The sequence below is a fragment of the Kogia breviceps genome, chromosome 5 (assembly GCF_026419965.1).
Source record: "Kogia breviceps isolate mKogBre1 chromosome 5, mKogBre1 haplotype 1, whole genome shotgun sequence".
NCBI lineage: Eukaryota > Metazoa > Chordata > Mammalia > Artiodactyla > Physeteridae > Kogia > Kogia breviceps.
This window is the reverse complement of record NC_081314.1, coordinates 42275589-42296629: the sequence shown is the minus strand read 5'-3', so window position 1 is coordinate 42296629 and position 21041 is coordinate 42275589. Positions and strand designations below refer to the sequence as shown.

The 21041-nt window shown below is 39.7% G+C and overlaps 1 long non-coding RNA gene across 1 annotated transcript; it reads left to right on the top strand.

The window, feature by feature from the left end:
- Positions 1–1066: 1066 nt before the first annotated feature.
- On the top strand, positions 1067–19612 carry LOC136794235 (uncharacterized). Its single transcript, XR_010840650.1, has 3 exons — positions 1067–1111; positions 15975–16124; positions 19527–19612. It is a non-coding gene; the product is annotated as an uncharacterized lncRNA (long non-coding RNA).
- Positions 19613–21041: the final 1429 nt, after the last annotated feature.

Here is a 21041-nt window from a genome sequence, read left to right as displayed (position 1 = left end):
ATCAACTAAATTCAGCATTTTTAACTCTTTAAAAGAATGAATTTATGTATCCAAAACAAAGCCAGTTGTACTGGAAATTCAAATCTATTAAGCTGTAGGTCAGATAATGGGACAAGCAGTGGTACTAATCCTTTTTTGTGTCATGGACCCATATTGTTCATTGAGCAAGTATTTATCATGTGCCTACTGTATTCAAGACTATGTCAGGCTCTGGAATTACAGCTGATAAGTCTGAGGAAAGTTCTAGACCCTCTCCCCAGAAAAAAAAGCATATATATATGTGTGTGTGTGTGTGTGTGTGTGTGTGTGTGTGTGTGTGTATGCATTTAATTTTAGGCTCTTGTGAATCTTCTGAAGCCCATCCATGAATCCTCAATTAATCATTTCTAAATTTGAGAACAGAGCATGGGCTTCAGGGCTAGATAGATCTGGGTTTGACTACTGGTTCCACTAGTTATTGAGGTGACCTTGGGCGGTAATTTATCTCTGTAAGTCCTAGTTTCCTCATCTATAAGATGGGGAGACTTGAAACAAATAGTGGGGTATGAGAAGGATTAACATTGAGATATATAAAGGCCTTCCTTGCATAGTCCTTCTTAAGCACCTGAGTAGACACTTAACAGATCATAACTATTATTTCTCATCTTGCCTTATGTGAGGAAGTGGCTCAAAAGAGTAAGTTAGAGGATGGATTCTTTAAGTCTGAATCTTCCTTTCTATGTCAAGTTCTTAAGTTTTATAGTAACCCTAGAGGTTAGTTTCTGAAACAAAAATAAGAGGTTGGTTCTGCAACCAAGCCATGACCTTTCAAATAAGTTGTCCAAAAATGGTGTGTGAGTGTTCTGGGGTAATATGACTGTACAGAACTGAGAACACATCTTCCCACACCTTGAGAGATACTGTGTGGTATATGCATATGTTTTTCTGTGGTTTGAAAACAAACAAATTTTTGTCTTCAAATCTTACAGATGAGTTTCTGTTTGGGGCACGTTATTTTGTTTGTTTGTTTAGAAGACTGTCATTTTATATATATGTATACAGATATAGATATATATATCTCTTACAGGCAGTCTGAAGACAGCTTCCAGCAGGCACAAGCAAACTTTGGAATGTAAGTGGCCCTAAATGAATAAGAACTTGGGCTAAGAAGCCAAATGCCATGCTATTCCTATACTTCTTGTCCTTCCAAAGCCACACTCTGGAATGATCCATCCTCCAAATTATTAAGTGAAAGGTAGAATGACTCACCAACTACCAGGCGATGAGGGTAAATCAGTCTTGTCATAATTTTACCGACCCCTCTTTCCACTCACAAAAACAAGTTATGTGTGGTATTTATGTACATCTGTGTTGCTGGGCATTTTCCAAATGCCTCTTGGAGAACATTAAACAGGAAATTGATGCCACAGGGCAAATATTCATTCTCCCATCCTCTCTCACAAAAACAAGTACAGATTTGCTGTGGCTAGACTGACTTCCTGCAGTGTGCTGTTGCTTATTCGATTTTACACTAGAAGGAAAAAAACCCCACACATTCTCTGTTTCAATTTAGGCCATGTTGAAAATGGCTAAAATGCATAAACAAAAAAGCTTCCCTCATGAGAGCACTGAAGTATAGAATTCAATGCTTTATAAAATCACAAAATTCAAAGGTTAATGATTGTTCTTCATGCCTGCTGATGAAAGTCAATTTGTATCACATTAGACACATCAGATTTGGTTTAAACAGCATGTGCTCTAGTTTTCAAATGGAAAAACTTTAAGCATTTGGCCACTCACTGCAGCTTTTCATGTAGGGATAGTATCTTTTTCTAACCTTTTGCAGTGGTCCTTGGTTAGTGGCCTCCTCAATATCCATTGCTCCCTACTCACTTCCTTATCAGCCCAGAAAATGTTTGGGGATTCATGAGGCTCTGGAAAAACTTAATCTTCTTCCAGCCCCAGGAATAGAGGAAGTGACTCAGGTTAAACTATTCAATGCATTCTGTCCCCCAGCCACAGAGATTTGTTCAAAGGGGGCATGTGACCTAAGCTCATCCAATCAAAGTGAATCTTGAGGCATTTTCTGGGAAAAAGTCATTCTCTTTTTCCTGGTAGACAAGAACGCTGAAGCAATTGGCAGTCATCTTAGGGTCATAATGGGGACTAGCCTTGAAATAAAGCAAATACAATGGAGGGCTTAACAGAGAAACTGAATTAAACTGGGTCCCAGATGTCATCATTTTACTGCTGGAGTAAGCTTGACCTGAAGATCTATCTCTAGACCATTTAACAATATAAACCATTAAACCCCCATGTTGTTTATACTAGCTTGATTCAATTTTTCTGTAATTTGCAACCAAAGCTTCATAAGTGCCATACCTATCTGTTAGAAAATATTTATAAAAGAAAGGGAAAAGGATAAAGAGAGAATCTAATGGGCTACTTTTAAGGTTAATTTCATAACTAAGTATAAAAGAGCAAGACCAATAAGGAAAAGAAGAGTGGTTGCTACTGAGAACAGGTTGAGGAAAAAATGTCTCACAACGATGAGTAGCCACCATAGCAATGTCCTGTAGGAGACAAGTCAATCCATGTACCCCTCCCTGGGCCCAGGCGGGGTGGGGCGTGAGGGTTTAGCAGCAAAAAGGCTCTACCCTGAGGGTAAGGCCCTCTCCAGCAGCTCCTGGATTAAACCACTTAGCAACATATACAGTTTGCAATTTCAACATCATTTGACCTTCATCCTCTTAGTTGGTCCTTACCACCTCCCTCTGAAGAATTATATATTATTATTATGTCCCATTTTATAGACGGAGAAACTGAGGTCCAGAGACTCCAAGTTGTACATATAATAAACAAGCAGTAGAGAGTGGACATAGAGCTCAGATCTTCTTAAACATACATCATTCTTGAAGGTTGTCCTTTTCGTATTATATTTGGTAATTGGGTTATCTAGAATGATGCCTGGAGGTATTTGACATCTGGCTTCATCCCTTCTGTTTCCTTTGCTTTTGCCGTCACCGACATTAGCCAGAGTTTATTTTGTCCACTTGGTCACCATAATTTCCTTCAGTAGTGCTTCACGCTCTGAAAGTATCCCCTCTCTACCTCCCATGACGCGACACCATCAAAACTCCTATTTCCTCAGTCCCTTAAGAGAACAAACTGCAAGGAATGCGCTTGCTGAATGAATGCACACTTTGGTGTGAAATACTGGTAACAACTTTAAGTGTTAATCCTATCTCTGAACATAAGTACTTTATAAGTGGGCATTTGGGGAGGTTTTGACTTCCATTGAAGAAGTCAATCTCTCAGTATGAATTTCAGGCAGTGTGGCAAATTGGAGGCAGAATATTTTGGGTAGGTGCCCTTGCTGGTAATCTTGCTACATAAATCACTTTTTCTTCACCTACACACAAGGCTCCACTCTGCTCCAGCCCATGACTTATCAGATAACTTTGGATACACTTTGATCCTTGTACAGAACTACTCTTTCACCAGCCTAACTTGGACTCGATTACTCCCAAAGTAGTTCTGTACATCTCAAAGCTTCATTTGGCAAACACTACTGAGAGCTTATATGATGGCATGATGCAGCATGCAGGCACACTAAGAGCCTGGTGTGTGGATTCGACTAAGACACCATGTTATTTAGGCTATTTCAAGTGGCAAGGTACAGAGGCCTATTTGGGACACTTCAGGAGATGGAAATTACTAGAAAGATAGATGGGGAACTATGGAGCTATAAAAAGCAGCTTTTAGCTGGCTCACAGAGAACTAGAACATAGTACAGTATGCAGCAAGAGCTTATGACACCCTCATGAAACAAGAGCTCTGGTCATCTGGTCATTGCGTCAGGCTTATTTATCCTTGCTCTAGTGAGTCCACTAGACTCAATTACTGTGACTCAGCTACTCTCAATCTTCATTTACTTTCCTTTCTTTCTGACTAACTTTTCCCCACCTCATGGATTCTACTACCTCAATGCTTCTGTTTTGAGACTTTGAACGGCATGTCTCTAGGTCTTTGTTGTTCTCTCCTGCTTATAGCCCACTTTTTGTCTCCATTCAAAGGCTCCAAGAGAGGATCTGTTTGGATCCATTGGTTACTGCCTAGTTCTGAGCATCTATTTTGGGCTAAGTTCTCAATCCAGGCCCCCCATGAGTTCCCTGTGGACCAGGCAACAACCCCTGGTTTATCCAGTCATGTGCTCCTAAGCATGGCAATCCTTGGCAGGTCCCTGGGACTCTGAAGAATCCACCTGGAAGATTTCCTTCTCTGCTCGTTTTAGCAACAATCCTTTCCCAAAGAAAACAAAACAAAAAAGTAAGACTAGACTAGCCAGAGCAGAATGACAGGTCACAATATATATAGTGGCAATTTGGAAGAAAAGAACAGACTATTAGAGCGTTAGGGTACTAAGTATCGAAAGCAACATGTGAAAAATAAGGCAGCAAAGTACTAGGCTACTAAAAAACATGATCTAATTTAATTAAGACCTAAAAAGAATGTTATATGTTCCAAATGTACCTTAAGGACAAGATAATTGAGAATCACAATGGTAGCTCACAGAAACATGAAATACAAGAGCTGGAGAGTACATGGCAGGCCACTTGTCCAGCCCTCTCATTTCATAATTGGGGAAAGCGCATAGAAGTTAACTGACCACTTAATTAAATTCACACAATTGCTGGTGGAGCCCTGACTCCTGAATGATGACCAATAAACCACAAGTCTATATTTCTGAGCTAGTAATGGATTTTTCCTTCCTTAAAAATGGGGTGGATCACATTTAATGCTCAAAGGACTGTACTGATTGTACCAGTGAATGTGGACAAGGGCAAATAACAAAGTTGGGACATAGTGGTTTGAAGTATTTACACAAGATAACGTCTGTGTTTTCCACAGGGAAACAGAATATAGTGAGGTGTAACAGAAAAGGGCCAAAAAGTAAGAGTTTAGAATCTCAGATTCAAGTCTCACTCCTGCCACCAACCATCTGTATACACTTGGACTGCTATCAACTTCCTAGGCCTCAGGTTCTTCATCTGTCTAAGGAAAAATTAGGCCAGATGACAACTCAGGCCCCATGTACCCATGACTTCTCTAGCTCTGCCCATTCTGGCAATGACAACACCTACTTTTTGGAGTTAAGTTCATTGGGCCAGGAGTACCAAACCAGCTGATTGCCTGTCAGCTAAATTGAGAATTTAATTATATGTTCTCAGAACTATCTAAAGGCAAGTGGACTATGAAATGGATTTGGCCTTTCATGAAATCTTGGCTTAGATTTGTTGCCATCTCTAAAAGTACCAAGAAAGGCATTTAAAATCATAACATTTCATAGAGAAAAAGAAAAAGGGTTTCTATAGTGCACCATTTATGGAGACCTTTAAGCATTTTTTTCTTTCTAATAAGCTTAAGATGGAAGAGACTTGACAATTATCCAGTACACAAAGTGGCATTTAATATACTCTCATAGTAATAAATTTTGATGGGTGTAAAACTAAAAATGGATTATGTAAAGAGAAGGGTCTCCTGCTTGGAAGTCATACTCTGAGACTGCCAATAAATCTTTAGGCCATTGGCAGGGCCACTACAGATGGTTATACCCTAAAAAAAGTCTAAGGGGTGCCACTCACCTAGAACCTATGTGGGTGGTGCCCTCTGGAGTTGTACACTGCACAAGTCACAAAATAGTCCATAGTGACCATGCCCATAGAAATATTAGTGATATCTTTCAGAATACCATGTGTGGTAAATGATAATTCAACAGTCTGCTTATCTTACTAGCTCTTCTTGTATTTCAGAACAAGCAACTATTCAAAATAACAAGCATGTCACAAAATTATTTCAATTTGACAAAGAAAACGTATTTTCATTTACTTAACCACCTTTTCGGTCGCTATCACATTCAGTTGTGGTGAATATCCAGTTCCAAGAATAGCCTGGATTTTAATCTCAGCTTTGGCATCTCCTACTAGTTATGTGAGCTTTGGGAATGCTACTTAACCTCTCTGCATATCATTTTCCACATATATAAAATATGGATGATAATAGTACCTATATCGTAAGGTTTTTATAAGAATTGAATTAAACATGTTCATATTTTAAAGTACTTAGAACAGTGCCTAACACATACTAAGCATTTTGTATGGATGTGTTAAATAAGTAAAAAATACAAGTACCTATTTGTTATCATTGACTATTCCAGTATATTCTATCTCTTAAACAGAATGTTGTATTAGCCATAGTACACTTTCAGTTACACATCCAACTAATATTTTACTAAGACAATAATTAAAGTTGAGAGAAAAATAACATATTGAGAGTTGTTTAAACCTCTCCTTCTCTAAAATAGATTAGACACGAAAAATACGGGTTAAAGAACCACACTCTTAGTGATAAAGTACTATTTAAGATTTTAAAACAAATGTGTAAGTTCAGTATTTTAGACCTAAATTGAATTGTCAGACAAAGTGAAAAGAACACCTAGGTGAACACCCTCTTATAGGTTTCACTTCTTCTTCCAAAGTCATAAATATAAATTGTTTTCCTAAGCTGACTGTGGCCCATTTCATTATGAGAATATATAAATTCAAAGAAGTTAATTTGCTCTACTAATCTGAATTTATTACCCAAATAGCATAACAACAATATTAGAAGGAAGGAAATACCATTAACACTCATACCCTAACACATCAGTTGTTTCAATTTTTCTTTGTTTCTTTCTATATCAAGTCTTTTTGCATAGTGGTTGAAAAAAAAAGTAAGATGCTTAATAAGCCTCAGTCATCTGTCCTCTTTACTTATCCTCTTTTCTAATCCCTCTGGGAGAAGTTTTTATCCATTCAGTAAATATTTATTGAACACTTCCTGTGTGCCAAGCACTGTTCCAGGTGCTGGCATATAATGATGAACAAGACAGCCTAAGGCCCCAGTCCTCCAAGAACTTAATTCTAGTTGGGAATAAATATGTAAACCAATAAATAAATAAAATAATTCCAGACATTTTGGGGTCAGGGAAGTCCCCTCTGAGGATATTTGAACTGTTAGAAGAATGATAAGGAGTTATAAGCCATCCAATGAGCTGAAGGCATCTGGAGGAACACATGCAAAAGCCCTGACATGGGAAACAGCTTAGCATATTTGAGGAAGCAGAAGGAGGCCAATGGGAATGGAATTAGTGAGCAGAGACCCAAGAGGTAGACAAGAGTCAGCTTCATAGGGCCTGTAGGCAGTGGTGAGGAGTTTAAGATTTTATTCTAAGTGCAACAAGAAGGCTTTGGAAGGTTTTAACCAGAGGCAGCACATGTTCTGTCCTTACTCTTAGGTTACTTTGGTTGCTTAGTGGAGAGTGAATTATGGGGAGGCAAGAACAGGAGACAGGCCCATTAGCAGATTATTGCAGTAGTCAAAGCAAGAGAGGATGGTGGCTTAGACTCAGATGATGGCAGTGGAAATGGAGTAAAGTAGAGGGATTCAAGATATATTTTGGAAGTAGCACCTACAAACTTGTCAATGGATTAGATACAGAGAATGAGGAAAAGGGAAGAATCTAGAATGACTGAGATCTCAGTTTTTTGGGTTAAGCAACTGGGTATACGATGGGGGTATTTACTTAGACTGAGAGAGAAACATATTTAGGGCAGAATTGAAGAGTTCTTTTTTTAATGTACATTTAGTTTGTAACACCTATTTGGAATTCAACTGGAAATGTTAGTTGTGCAATTAGATACATGAGTCTGAAGCTTAGGTCAGTTACATAACTGGGAGACATCAGCACATAGTAACCTTTAAAGCCATAGGACCAGAAGAAAATTAAGGAGAGAGAATTGAAAACTAGGCCCTGCAACAGTCCAACTTTCAGATTTTAGGCAGAGGAGAAATAGCCAGCTATAAAAATTGAGACTAGTTCAGTGGTTTAGGAAGAAAATCAGGACAACGTGATGTTTCTTGAAGTCCAGAGCATAAATTGTGTCAAAAAGGAGAGTTCTTATGAATGCTGTTAACAGCTCAAGTAAAGTGAGAATGAAGAAAAATTTGATTTGGCAATACGGAGGTTTTTGGTGATTTTGACAAGATCAATTTTAGTGAAGTCCTAGGGATTGATGCTAGGATGGAATGGGTTGAGATTGAATGAATTTAATGCAATTCCAGTAAAAATCCAAATAGAATATTTCTTAAAAATTGACAAATTGATTCTAAAATACATATAGAAAAGCAAAGGGCCTAGAATAGCCAAATTACTCTTAAAGAACAATGGGAGATTTTTCATATCAGATATCAAGACTTGTTAAAAATATAAAATAGTTACGGAACATTGATATATGGACATGCATGGCAGTGCATGGCAGATTATTCAGTAAATGAAATGACTGGTTACCCATATGGAAAGAGTAAAATTGAATCCCTACCTCACATCATCCTGATATATCAATTACAGGTGGATTGGGAATGTAAAGTGAAGGTCAACATTTTTTTTTAACTTTTAGGAGAAATTTTTTTGAAATTTTATAACCTCAGGGTAGAGAAGAATTTCTTAAATTAAGATACACAAAGTTCTAACCATTAAAACAAAGAATGATATGGGCTTCCCTGGTGGTGCAGTGGTTGAGAATCTGCCTGCCAGATGCAGGGGATATGGGTTTGAGCCCTGGTCTGGGAAGATCCCTCATGCCACGGAGCAAACTGGGCCTGTGAGCCACAACTACTGAGCCTGCGCGTCTGGAGCCTGTGCTCCGGAACAAGAGAGGCTGTGACAGTGAGAGGCCCGCACACCACGATGAAGAGTGGCCCCCGCTTGCCACAACTAGAGAAAGCCCTCGCACAGAAACGAAGACCCAACACAGCCAAAAATAAATAAATAAATTTATTAAAAAAAAAAAAAAAGAATGATAAATCTGACTACATTAAAATTAAGAACATTTGCTTCTGAAAAGACACCATTTAGAAAGTGAAAACTCAAATCACAAACTATAGTAGAATAGGAGATGTTTGCAACAACTACAACCAACAAAGGATTAGAAGCCAGGATATCTCAAGATCTCCTACCAATCAATTCAAAAGACAAGTAAGTGACTTTACAGAAAAAGCAAAGGACATACAAAGAAATTTCATAGTAGGGAAATCCTTAACAGCAAATAGGCATATTGGAAGATGTCCAGCCTTTTTTTTCTTTTCTTTTTTTTTTTTTTTTTGTGCTAGGCGGGCCTCTCACTGTTGTGGCCTCTCCCGTTGCAGAGCACAGGCTCCGGACGCGCAGGCTCAGCGGCCATGGCTCACGGGCCCAGCCGCTCCGCGGCATGTGGGATCTTCCCGGACCAGGGCACGAACCCGTGTCCCCTGCATCAGCAGGCGGACTCTCAACCACTGCGCCACCAGGGAAGCCCCCCAGCCTTTTTAATAATTAAAAAAGATGGAAATTAAGATGATAATGAGATAACATTTTACATCTGATAGATTGACAAAATTAAGAAGTCAAGCAATACCAGGTATTGGAAAGGATACAGTCAACAGAAACTCTTAAAAATACTGCTGAGAAAAAAAGAAAATACTGCTGAGAATTCAAATGGGTTAAAACCAACTTGAAAAACTATTAGCATTATTTTATAAAATTGAATAATCATGTAGCCCAACAATTCCATCCCTGATAATACCCTAATGAAATGGATGCCTTGTTCATTGCCTCACTGTTCATAACAGTACAAATGAGAAACAACACAAACATCCATTGACCAGAAAATGGATTAATAAATTATAGAACATTCTCATAATGCATTACATTTAAGCATAAATGCTTTACATTTAAGAATGAACTGCACCTACATGAAACAATATGGAAAAATCAAGTTCCATATATAGAGTATGATAACATTTTTGCAACACTCAGAAACAAATACATCATATTGTTTGGTGATACACTATCCAAGACCCATCCTAAGGTATCATTGCAGCGCCATATCAGCCGGGCTTCTCTGAGGAACAGGCAGTTTGAACAGGTTGCAGCTGAGGAATTGAGGAATAAACTTTTTGTTCTGTGATTTCTCACTGAATGTCTCCAGGAAGTTCACATACACACACCCATCCACTCCCTGCCCTGCGCAGGTCTGACCCAGAGGTGTGGGGTAAAGGGGGGGGAACACAGAACACTGGAATCTGAATCTGAATTTGTCGTTGGTTCTTCCTCTCAGCTGCAGAAGCCTTTTTCATTCCGTGGAACAGGAACTTGCCGTATATCCTATCCTGTGTATTCCTTCTCTGTGGCTCCCTAGAATAAACTATGGTTTATTGGCTCTTCATAAGGCTTTTGTACTTTTGAGTCGATCTTTTTCTATTTCAAAAAGCCAAATTTTTGCAAATCAAAAGGGCTTACCCTCAGGCTATTTTGTTTCCCTAGGTAATTAAAAAACTATTTTGAACTTCAAAAATCTAGGCAATGACCTCTTTATTCTATGCTGTATCAAATACTCCTTTCTTAGGCTTTATATTCGAGGTATACTCTTAATGGCAATGAGGGTGAATAAAACCTGAACTACTGAAAAATGCAAGAGATATTAAAAAATAATATTTTCCTCTGATCCTTAGCATGGGATTACCTGCCCTTCAGACCAAAGTGTCCCTTTCTGTCATTCCAATTGCTCTGCCCGATACTTTCCCAATCCATTTTGCATTCCAGCTACAACAGATTTCATACTTGTACTTCCTAAGAGCACAGAGCACTTTGATGGCATCATGCCTTTGCACGTGCAGTTTCCTTTTGCCTGAAATACCCTCCTTTTAAGCCTGCCTCCTCATTTTATAAGGTAAACTCCTAAACTGGAGATTAAGCTATTTTCCATCAGTGCCAAACCCACATTTCTCTGGGGCTGGGACTATGCAAACCAGCTTTGTTTTTAGACAGCAGAATTCCTTTTGGTTTCTGTCAATAGGGGGCACTAAAGGAAGACTGGGAGACCAGAAGGCCTGAGGAAGTTGAAGGGACTTGTTCCTTCCTATTTGCTTGCAGTTCCTGTAAAGTCACCCAGTAGTGACCCTTCATCCTGACAACAGCAGTTGTTTCCGTCCCTAGAAGAACCAGCTTCATCTTACCTACCTCAGAAACACCACACCAGCCAGCCCTATCTCTTCCTCCAAGGTCCGGGTCCCATCTCTGCACAGCACTTCATTCAGCTTCTAAACTCTGATAACCCTGGTCTCTTCCCTTTGTTTGCTTAGACCTAGAGGTGGTAGTTGCTTCCTGAAGTTGCTGTCTCTGTGAAATCTCAGTGTTCCCTTTTGCGTTTTCAATTCTCCAAGACCTGACTAACTAATTTCTTATGTTAAATTTTCTCTGTTAAAATGTTTAATGTGCTTTTGTTTTCCTGACTGATATTTGTCCTCTGTTAAGTGAAAGGTAGCAGGGTATGTCACCCCAAAATATGCCATTTTGATGTAAGGATTATTTAGGGCTGAAGGCAATTGAGAAGAAACAGATACAAGAAAAGCTCTCTGCCCTCCCCTATTTGCCTAAAAGTAAGACATAAATTTGTAAAGGTGTTCTCCCATCCCTTCTCTACCAGGAAGAACAGAAGTTAATTACCCCAGAGATAGCTACATAACAGACTTTACTAACTAGCCCTTATCTTCCATTAATTCCCCCATATATTTACCCTCCCACGATTTGCTGTCCTAGAAATTCAAAGTCTTTTTCCTTTGTCTTGTCGCTTCTCTAACATATCTATTTTTTTTTTTTGTTAAGATGCTATGAAGCACAAGTTCTAACCACCTCTTTGAGTTACTCATCACTGACTGCTCCCATGTATGTGTGCAGTGCATGCACTAAGACTTTTGTTTGTTTTTCTCTTGTTAATCTGTCTTTTGTCAGTCTTATTTGCAGAGCCCCAGCCAATAAACCTAAGATGAGTAGAGGGAAAAGATTTTCCTTCCCTACATAGGACTACCTGGACCATTTATGCACTCCCTCCCCATCAAAGTGTTTGTTTTTGTGCTTCCCCAGTACCTTTTAGATGGCTCCTTTGAAGAGCTTATCACAGTGTGTTATAATGACTTTCTTATATGAGTGTCCCACCATTGTGTTGTTAGCCTCTCAGAAGTAAAGATTTTGTCTTATTCATCTTTATGGTACCTGTACCTATCTCAATAAATATACACTCAATAACTGATCCTTGAATTAACAAATGAACAATCAAATGATTGCCTGAATACTATAGTAGTTATGTATTTTATCATGCTAAAACTACAATGACATCTCTTTATCTACAGAATAAATCACAAGGCCTTCCTTGATCTGACCCTTTCCTCTCTGGCTTTATCTCCCTCCCACCCCTGTTATTTTAGCCATACTGAATGGCTCTCAGCTCCCAGAACACACCTCTAGGCCTCTGGCCTCACTGTCCTTTTGTTGTCGGAAAAATGGGGCGTGAGAGGATGGTCATGTCCCAGGTCCTAGGTGAGTTGCTGGGATAGGCTGCCAAGTGAGGGTCCTTGGCTTCACAGAGGAAAGAATTCAAAAACAAGCCATAGTAAAGTGAAAGCAGGTTTATTGAGAGAGATACACACTCCAGGGACAGAATGTGGGCCATCTCAGAAGGCACTGAGAGTAGCGCTGGGGGATACACATTCCATAGACAGAATGCAGCCTGTCTCAAAAGGTGAGAGAGCCCAGAGGTGTGGGGGTGATTAGTCTTTATGGGCTAGATAATTTCATAGGCAAAAGAGAGGGAGGAATATTCCAACTATTTTTGGAGAAGGGGTGGAGATTTCCAGGAATTGGGGCACGGCCCACTTTTTGGCCTGCATGGTCGGTCTTGGAATTGTCATGGCACTTGTGGGCATGTCATTTAGCATATACTAATGTATTACAATGAGTGCATAATGAGGTTCAAGGTCTGCTGGGAATCAGGGCTTCCACCATCTTGGGCCTAGTAGGTTCTAACTGGTTTTTGCTGTATTCTGTTCTTCGTAATGGTTGTGTCATTCTTTTACTAGTTGTGCCCTGCCCCCTTCCTGTCTCACTTTCTTCCTAAAATGCTTGGTTCATGTCTGACTCCCTTACTATCCTGCAAGCTATTTGTGGTATTCCTTTATTTCCACTGCCTAGGAGAGTTCTGGGATAGAGTAGATACTTAGTGTATAATTATTAAATAAGCATTTCCATACTGCTGCAGTTTCCATTATAATTCTGATACTTGTGCAATACTTTATGCAGGTTATGTGCCACAATTTACTTAATCACTACTTTAGTATTGGATATTAAGATAGTTTCCAGGTCCACTGTTATAATCAATACAGTAGAGTACCTTTTTGTGCAAAGAGCTTGTTTTCTCATAAAGAGAGTTATTATTTTTTTGTTTTTCTTCAGAGAAGGGTAGAGTATTATTTAGTACAAAAAGGAGTTTCATTTTTATCAGTTGGTATCAATGGTGATAGACCATAGATGGTAGGCTAGAGGATGTTTTGGGGGTCATCATGTCTAGAAGACCAGTGAAATACTTTGATTCACAAGTTGAAAAATTTTCCTAGTATTTTCAAGTTGCCAATGTCCAAGTATTCTAGACCAAGTATATCTACATGCCTGAATCCTCATTGTCTCCAGCTTCTCTGGAGTACACAGAGGCAGACCTTGGAGATGGGCTGGTTGGAGTTTGAGGAACAGGATAATGTACCGAATATAATTAGCTGGTCAATAGAAATTAAAATCAACTGAAACCGCTATCTTCAAATCATACCAAATTTCATTTTCACTTTATTTAGAAACCTCCAAAAAATAAAGGAATTCCTTAATACACAAAACAGAAACACTCATGCAAATTTGTCTAAATAGAAGTCCCCTCTATTGAACTTTGTTTTCCTAGTTTTCATTTTGTAACTGGAGATGTGTTTCCAACATGACATGAAGTCCAGCCGGCATCCTTTCCTAAGCTGTTTTCTGACCACTATAGTTTCAAACAGGTTTAGAATTTCCAAACTAAAGAAGAAGAGAGAGGTAGATAGACAGGAAAGTGGTGCAAGCTTAAAACTGACTTGACTTCTAGCTTTGGGACAGAAACCTTCCTGGACCTGTGGCCTCATCCATGAATTGAGTAGAAAGTCCCCAAAGCCCTTCCTAACTCTGAATTTCCATGACCTCAGATATTTTAGTCCTGATATGTGCAGAGACCTCAACGAAGCTCAAATTATCTTTTGGCTTCCCTGAGTTTTAAGAACTAATAGTGCAGCCTAACTCCCTTGCAGGTGTAAGTCATCTTACATCCCCTTTCCAGATTAAAAACAAAAACAAAAAACAAAAAAGACCAAAGAATTAACTGCTGTGACTCCTCAGGAAATCTTTGTCTACTTCATTCATTATGATTTGTATGTTCTTCTTCTTCCAGATCTATGTGGAGTCTGACTTGAACTCATTTTGCATTCTTTGTTGACAGAGAATCCTGAAATAAATCTCTTAAAAGCTGCAAAAGACATTGTTGCCCAATTTAGCTGAACCTAATCAGGAGAAACCTAATGGAAATGAATGGCTCTTCCTTGCAATTTATCAAGATTGTTTTTGATTTTATATTGCTGTTGTTATTGTTGTTTTTAGCCCAGAGTTAAAGAATATTCACTTCAATTTGGAGAAGTCACTCTGGGCCATGCCACATGCCCTGGGCTTAGTTTGCAGATAACGAAAGGCCTGCTGTCTCCTCTGCTCCTTCAGGTTTACCCACAATTTATCAGAAGAAAAGGCATTCATACAGCTCCATGTTTCATTTTATTCAGCCAGCCAGTTCCTCCAATTTCCTCTCCAAAAGCACATGCAGCTGTTTATAAAATGCTTCTATTTAGAAGTCCTCCTTAGGAGGCAAAAGGAAATCTTAGGCTTCTTTCGGATAACGTTTTGCGAATAAGGCTGAGAATAAAAAATATATTCCTATTTGTAAGGAGAAAAATCAATGCTGCCACCCCTACCAAGAGAGATCAGTGTCCTCACCATGGACCTCTGCTTAGGAAAGGTGGCATTCAAAGGCAACCAGCCCTCTTTACTGCTAGCTTATTGGGCTGGGAGCCAGGACTGCCATGATCCAGTTTAACTAACTGGGAGGAATTGTTTTCAAGGGGAGATGGAGGTCATTAATCAGGGCAGCCCATATTTAGCTATCTCAGCGTTCTGAAGTGATATTAGACACGGAAAGTGATGAAAATCAAACAGGAATTTTCAGTAAGGGCAGCTGGTCACTATTAGGAAAGCAGATTTCCCCTGTACTATTCTTCTTTGTTTGAATTCAAGCAGTGAACATTTCGCAAAGTCCGAATGATATGATAAATGATCCAGTAAGTCATGACACAATGCAATGTATATTTTAAATACAAGCCAGAATTTGTTATTTAATTAGAATGTTGCTTAAAATGAGAACAATGTTCTTTTATCATAATTATAGTCTTGGGACTTCCCTGGCAGTCCAGTGGTTAAGACTCCATGCTCCCAATGCAGGGGGCACAGGTTCGATCCCTGGTCGGGGAACTACGATCCTGCATGCCGCATGGCACGGCCAAAAATAATAATAATAATAATAGCTTCAGTTTAGTAAAAGGCAGCATTTCACTTCTTTGTCATCATTATCAAGCAATTGTGCACTCAAATAGTCAAGAAACTTTTCTTAAACACCTACTGTGTGCTAGTCTAATTCTGATTTAGAAGCTTAATTCTGGTCTCATTCACTACATTTTTTTTTTTTTTTTTTTTTTTTTTTGCCGTACGCGGGCCTCTCACTGTTGTGGCCTCTCCCGTTGCGGAGCACAGGCTCCGGACGCGCAGGCTCAGCAGCCATGGCTCATGGGCCTAGCCTCTCTGCGGCATGTGGGCTCTTCCCAGACCAGGGCATGAATCCGGGTCCCCTGCATTGGCAGGTGGACTACCAACCACTGTGCCACCAGGGAAGCCCACTACATTATTTTTAATGCAAAAATTAAAACTAAAATGTTATACTTTAAGGTCTTTTCCTATTATTCTGTAGGCTGGAAGAGAGAAAATTGCCCAGGCAACTTCTACTACTATTTCAGTAAGAGATGAGTCTTAAGTTTGAAGATACAGCCCTGAACAAGACAGAAAAGTTCCCTGCTCATGAGGAGGTGTCTTTCTCCAGGGGTCAGCAGATAATAAATAGGTAAATAAATAATTGAAAAATAATTATAGATGATAAGTGCTACAATTAAAAAAAAAAAACAACAAGATGTTTTGATAGAGACTGACTGGCAAAGAAAGGGATAACTGCTCTAAGGTGGTTATGGAAGAATCATTCAGGAGGTAACATATGATCTTAGACCTGAATAATGAGGAAGGCCCCAGCCGTGGAAAATCTGGAGGAAGAACCTGGGGAGCATCCAGAGAAAGCCCAAAGGGGATAACCTTGGCATGGTCAAGGAATAGGAAGAAGGACAAGGTGCCTGCAGGCTGTGAGTTAAAAGAGATCTAGGAGATGAGGTTGTAGAGGTAGGAAGAGGCTAGATAATGCAAGTCCTGTAGACCACAGTAAAGTACAACTGGAAAACACGAAAGAGTGCAGGCTATCAGTATTATTTATGTTTTAAAGTTATCATTCTGGGGCTTCCCTGGTGGCACAGTGGTTGAGAGTCCGCCTGCTGATGCAGGGGACACAGGTTCGTGCCCCGGTCTGGGAGGATCCCACATGCCGCGGAGCGGCTGGGCCCGTGAGCCATGGCCGCTGAGCCTGCGCGTCCGGAGCCTGTGCTCCGCAACGGGAGAGGCCACAACAGTGAGAGGCCCGCGTACGACAAAAAAAAAAAAAAAAAAAAAAGTTATCATTCTGGCTGCTTTATGGGAGACAGATGGAAGCAAGAAGGCTAGCTTAGAGTAATTGAGGTAAGTGATTAGTAGCTTAATATTGGCAGAGACAGGAAGTAAAGTGGATGGATTTGAGATGTTTTAGAAGCAAGAACCTCCAAACTTGCTGAAGATTTAGATATGAAGGTGAGGGAAATGTAGGAAACCAGGAAAAAGGTTAAGGTTTGAACAACCTTTTTGCTCAAAAAGGTGCATGACAGTGTCATGAGATGGAGAGTGGAATTCAGGGTGGAGGGGAGGAAAAGGTTTGAGGTGAAGGTAAGAATAGAGAATTCTTTGCAGCTCTGTAACATGGGAGATTTCTGTTGGACACCTGACTGGAGATCTGAAGACTGGAGAAATAAAAGTAGGTGAGGTTTGTAAAAGATAACGTAAAGCTATGGCAGGAGAGAGAAGCGGGAAGCCCAGGACCAGGCCACAAGGTGCTCAAATACTAGAGGTTCAGGATAGTGTGACAAGGAACTTGTCGTAGTACTTAATATACTGTAAATGGAGGCCAAACACTGGGTATGAAATGCATTAGAGGAGGAATCAAAGGCGACATAAACATCCTGAAAGCTGCAGCACTCTGATACATTAACTTTCTGCTGTGGTGAAAATAAAGATGAAAACCATTTTGTCTGAGTTAGCAAATACCATGGAAAAATAAATGAAGATCTTTATTCCATGAGGGTATTTATAACACATGACTGTCTCCGCATCACTGCTGCCTTTGTAAGCAGTTCTTCAGATGGTGTGATTTGTCTAAGCATAGGGGTGCTCTGGGATGAGTTTGGGGGGATATACAGCACACCTTTGCTTATTCAAGATTTGGAGAGTCTTGTTTGTTAATACTGAGTCATTTCCCCAAAGATGGGGTGGGAATCTTATGTCTATGTGTACAATCTCTGGATTAGTTCTACAGAAGTGATGGTTCAATCTAGTCAGTTCTTAGGAACCAAGCTCTTAGAAGTCTTCTAAGGGACTGCTCTCATGTTAATATGATAAGCCAGCTCTGCCACTTTCTGGCTATATGTCCTGAGACGAGTTACCCAAGTTCTTCAAGTCTCAGTTCCCTCATTTATAAATGATGACAATACTTCACAAGCTTGTGATGAGCTTGAATGAGATACTATGTCCTGATTGACTAAGCCAGTGCATCAATGAGTCAATAATGATGTTCAATAAATCTTAGTCTCTTCTCTCTCTTTTCATCCCAGTAACACACTGTAACCCACTAAAACCCCAGGTAATTCTGATTCTGACCCCATTCACTACGTTACTTTTTGAATGTAAAAATTAAAACTAAAATGTTACAGTTATAGGTCACTTCCTGAATCAGTGATCCTTTTTGTGAGCTGACAGAGGGAAAATTGCCTAGGCAACTTCTACTGTTATTTCAGTATGAGAAAGATTCTCAGTCTTGAGCAGCACTCTTTCTCAGTCTGGGTAATTACCTCAGCATTGGTACAGTGCTTGTAACTTCCTATTTAAATTCTAGAATTTGAGTCTAGCATCTAAACTCAGTAAGAACAGAGAAACTTCCAGTCAATTGCTTGCCAGATTTCCCTATTGTACACAGTTCAATAAACCTGTCACAGAACTACTGCCATTTTTTCCCATTTCATTTGTTAATTCAACCAGTATATAAGGAGGCCCTACTAGGTGCCCAACACAGTGTAGACATGGGAGTGACCATGATGAGCAGGATGGACACAGTTCCTGAACTTACTCTTGCACAGGCCAAGGTTAACCCACCTGTTCCACTGGCAGAGAAGTGGATTTTCTCCTCTGCTCCATTCCCAAGAGGTCATCTACTTAGATGAAAATGCAACTTGTTTAAGATTCCTGGAATTGTTTGGAAATATGAACTAAAGGTGATTGCCATCTTCTCCCAGACAGCTTTCTCTTTAATTGAGGAATAGAATCTGCTTCCTTTGTGTGTGTATTTTTAATTATAAAAATAAAACATGCTTGCTTTAAAATGTGTTAATCTCCCCCAAAATAGGAAGCTTCTCTTCCTTTCCAGAACAGAAGCTATTAACTGCTAGAATTTGGTGTCTACACTTCCCAGACGTTTTTTCTAAGCAGATACAAATGCATATCTGTGCATACCCACCCCCATGTCCCATAGACAGACAATGTTTTGCTTTTACGAAGATAATATCATACTGTTCTGTAACTTGATTTTTTTTTCACTTAGCAGTATGTCATGGACATATCATTTCAGCATATTAATCTACCTACGCTTTTAGCATGCTACACAATAGTCATGGAATTACTCAGTCATGGTTATTTTTTTAACCATTCTTCTACCGATAGAACTTTGTTTCCAATTTATTGATATTAGAGACAATTATTTAGTAAATGTGCTTGTACATACGTATTTTCTCATTTATGTGTGCTTATCTATAGACTAGAATTCCTCTAAGTGGAATTGCTCGGTCAAAGGGGTTGTGCGTTTTAAACTTTGATAATGTGAAATTGCCTTCAAGAAAGATGACACCCAATTTAGTTTCCTGTCAACACTATATGAGAATACTCACTTCCTCCCTCTCTGAATATTATCATTCTTAAGTTTGCCATTCTGATAGGAAAACTGGAATTTCATTTTAGTTTGCAAACTTCTGGTTTCCACTTTGACATGTAAAAAGCTTGGAAAACACCATTCCCATACTTACAAAAAAAAAAGCTGGACAAACTGAAAATCAATGACTTTTCTTAGATCCATCACAGAATTGAAGTTTCAAGATAAACCACACCCTGAAACCTGGAGAGACAGGTGCATCCAGAGATATACAACAGAAGCCACTGGAGCGGTAAGGGTGGGACCACTTAATTTAACTAATAATTGTGACGAATTGCTGGAGGCTGAGTGTGGATTAGTGTGAGTGAGAAACACCTGGGGCCCCAATCATAGGAGGGCCCCACATTTTCGAGGTCTTTTTCCCCCAGGAACCCCACTAAGTTCTCATGGTGAGGATCTGAGAAAAATCTCCTCCTCACCCTGGGGTAGGGGGGTGGTGGAGATGGGAAGAGTAGCAAAGGTATAAGCCTCCTGGATTCTTCTCCATAACAAAGGCCCACTCTCCAGGGACAACACTGAATCCTTATCCCACTTGGAGGCAGGGATTTCCACCCTACTCCAGCCCCTAGCCTTCTGGTCTCAACTAAAAAAAACCCCAAAATACAGTTAACAGGACACTGGGAATGGAGTATGACATGGGGGGATTGTCCTATATACTTAGTGAGGAGGAAGAGAAACACTTTTAAGACACAGGCCCACCAAAGATGGACTTAATCAGATTATAGAACACTTCCCTTCCCCACACCTTACTGCCATTCCAATAAGCTTCCAATGGATTACAGCTGTAAGATCTGAAAAGCCCAAGGCTCTCTGAGTGGGAGTACAAAGGGAAGCCCAAAGCCAAGAGAGGATACAAAAATAAGGACACCAGAGGAATTTGAAGGCTGTGGAACTTTTAACTACAACAAACTTTAAACATAATCTGACTCCAAGCCAGATTAACATAACTCCTTACACTAAAGGCCTATTTACCTCACTACCTATTACTGATACAACATATCTGGCTTTCAACCAAAAAAATTACAAGGCATACTAAAAGACAAGATAAAACACAGTCTGAAGACACAAAGCAAGCATCAGAACCAGATTCAGATATAATACAGATGTTGGAATTATCAGACAATGAATTCAAAATAACTATGATTAATATGTTTTAAAGCACTAATACAGGACTTCCCTGGTGGCACAGTGGTTAAGAATCCACCTGCCAATGCAAAGGACACGGGTTCAAGCCCTGGTCTGGGAAGATCCCACATGCCATGGAGCAACTAAGCCCATGTGCCACAACTACTGAGCCCTCATGCCACAACTACTGAAGCCCACATGCCTAGAGCTCATGCTCCGCAACAAGAGAAGCCACTGCAATAAGAAGTCTGTTTACCAGAACAGAGAGTAGCCCCTGCTCGCCCCAACTAGAGAAAGCCCATGTGCAGCAACGAAGACCCAACACAGCCAAAATTATATAAATAAACAAAACACCCCCCACATTAAAAAAAAAAAGCACTAATACAAAGATAAACAGCATGTAAAACCAATTCAGTAATGTCAGCAAAAAGATGGAAACTATGAGAATCAGAAGGAAATACTAGAAATGAAAAGCTGTAATGGAAATTAAGAATGTTTTCAGTGGGCTCATCTACTGGACACGGTGAG